General features: G+C 32.3%; 1 protein-coding gene across 2 annotated transcripts in view; it reads right to left on the bottom strand.

Moving 5' to 3' along the window:
- The window catches only part of LOC145242958 (protocadherin gamma-A11-like), a 47,282-nt gene extending 45,906 nt beyond the window's left edge, over positions 1–1,376 (bottom strand). The window contains exon 1 of one of the 2 annotated variants that reach the window (XR_013862823.1): positions 1,034–1,376. The gene's annotated coding sequence lies outside the window, so the exon portion shown is untranslated. The remainder of the gene's footprint in view (positions 1–1,033) is intronic. The other variant, XM_080106070.1, reaches the window with a different exon arrangement.
- Positions 1,377–2,719: the final 1,343 nt, after the last annotated feature.

Raw genomic sequence — 2,719 nt, 5'->3', positions numbered from 1 at the left:
TTGTTGCTGTTTTCTTAGATATACTTGTTTCCAACTTAGTGGCACTACATAAACTTAGTTTTACTGAATAAGCAAATCTATTACTTTTTGTCAATTTTTGTTTTTGTTTTCAAGCTGGTGTTGAGTGGGTCAGTGGTCTAATTGATACTGACGTAGACTATGGAATCGGATAAGCCTAGTTCAAATTCAATAGGATGTATATTGTTCACTTACTTAATAACATTATGAAATGTATGAACACCCTTAGCTATTTGTGTTCAGTTAATCATTTACAAATAATCGTTTTTAATAGGGTATGTTCTGCGATAGGATAACCTTAAAATGTGTTTATATGCAGTAAAAACGGGTAAATATATTATTCTTTCACTATTAAATAACATGAAAAGTTTTGATATGCCATAAAAATAGATGAGACAAGTGTTTTGTTATATTTAAGGTCGATATAAAAGAGACTAGTGAATGGTTTGATTATATTTCTGCATACAATATGATAATAAAGGTTGATATGCCACAAAACAGACGAGAGGTGCCTGTTTTATGTTTTGGCATTAAATAACCCTAAAATAAGTTTTACATTATATTAAACAGACGAGACACCTTATACTAATTTTGGCATTAAATAACTAAAAAAGAGTTGATATACCGTCATGCAAGCAAAGCAAACAAATTCAATTAAATAATTTTAAAACTTTTTTATGAAAAGTAAAAGTTTTTCGTTTGTTTGTTTTTTTCTTTTATTATATATGTAAAAATTAGATTTTTTTAAATCGAAAAACTGAGCCGAGTCGGCGTTAACACATTCTTACTTTCAACTTGGTATAACATGAACTTATTTATAAAAGAAAGAAAAAAGAAACCAACTCAGCAAAAATATTTTATCAATCCATTTATAAAACAGGTAAATATTTTACGAGAAAATAACTAAATACATGACCGAAGCAAAAAGAAAATCAAAGAAAAGGAAAAAGATTTTTTTCTTTGACAACTAAGTGAGACCAACTCGGAAAAAGAAATGCTGAATAAGTCAACTTACCTTTGTAGATAAATCAACAGGAGTCAGCTGCGCTGAGACCAGACGTATGTCCTTGCATAGAATCTCCCACCACTACTGCCACCGGTGTGTGAAAGCAATGCTAAGTATGTGCAGTGTGTGTAAAGGGGAAATCGGCAGTCCTATCAAGTATGCAGTATGTGTAATGGCTGCTCCAGTCAATGACAGGGTATTGTGATTCAGATGGAATGAAGACAGGCAATCCCCTACCACCACCCCACCACACATACCAGTCACTGTCCCTGCCCCATCCTCATCGCCACCACTCACCTCTTACCGTTTACTTTTAAAGCAAACTTTTTTCGCGTTGCTAAATCCTATCTTCTCTAAACGCACACACTTACACATGCAACCAAGCACACATCTATGAATCCACGGATATACATGTATGTGTCTATGTGTCTATGTGTTTGTGTATTATATTGTTAAATCAAATGATGTTAACCCTATTTTCTTTGGTCCCCAGAAGGCAGCGTGTAATTTTATCTACTTTATCCACTTTACTCTCTTCTGCTCGTTCCATCTAGTCTGACTATGTCTTCGGTATTATTTAATTACCCAGTAAAATTCTACCGTGTGTGTGCATACTAGCCGAAACAACCCTGTCTTTATCAGATTTTCTAAACCGAGTACTAACCGTTACGATTTATATATTAATAAGTTTGGTTTGGTTTGTCCGTTTTACAGATCAACTTATTTTGAATTAGTTAATGCTGAAACACAATAGGTAATGCACATGATTCATTGTATGCAGTTAATTGAACACAAATCACTATTTCGCCAATAGCTGGAATGGAGATAAATTACTGGTTCATACATATGCCAACGATATTAAACTGTAGATAACTGTAATAATTCTGATGGGTTTTCAAATTAATATAACTTATTTCATAGACTATGACAGGCTAATTATTCACACAACCTCATATATCTATATAATCGAAAATATCTCCATGAATCGGAGACACCTGGCAGAGATGGTCTCTTATTCTTTTTCTCCCGTTTTTATTCTTTGGGGGGCATTTTCTCTTCACCACTGTCTCTCTAAAATGTTGGGGCAATAAGAAATAATTACTTATATTATTAAAAGTAATCGCTACCTATTTTATGAATATAAGCTAGAAATGTTCTCTCTCTCTTTCTCTTTCTCTCTCTCTCTCTCTCGTTCGCTCTCTCTCTCTCTCGCTCTTTCTCTTTCTCTCTCTCTCTCTCTCTCTCTCTCTCTCTCTCTCTCTGTCTGTCCATTTCACTTTGTCTCTCCACGTCTTTCTTTGTTTTGCCATATAAATCTGTGTTCCTGTTTATTTCTCTAAGGCATATATATGCTTTCTTTTGTATTTCGATATTTACTCTCTCAAATTTGTTTCTAAATTAAAATGGTCATTAATTCTAAGCAAACCATGCAATTTTCATAAGTTCTTTAAAGTTATAAAGCTAAAAGTAAATTCTATTTACTATTAATGAAAAAGATTGGTTCAGTAATATTTTTTTTTTAAATCGATAATGTTCACTTTTATTATTTAAATTATTTTAAGTGTAAAATATGCTAATTATTAGTGTATTTATTTGGTATTTAGAAACGAGAAATGTTTCTTAGTGTACCTACTTTTTACTATTAGTGCAATTATAACTTTCAAAAGTTAAGGTACCATGGATAGAATGATAAGT

Source organism: Euprymna scolopes, chromosome 21 (assembly GCF_053919585.1).
Source record: "Euprymna scolopes isolate OS-2025 chromosome 21, ASM5391958v1, whole genome shotgun sequence".
Taxonomy (NCBI): domain Eukaryota; kingdom Metazoa; phylum Mollusca; class Cephalopoda; order Sepiida; family Sepiolidae; genus Euprymna; species Euprymna scolopes.
This window is presented reverse-complemented; position numbering and strand designations above follow the sequence as displayed.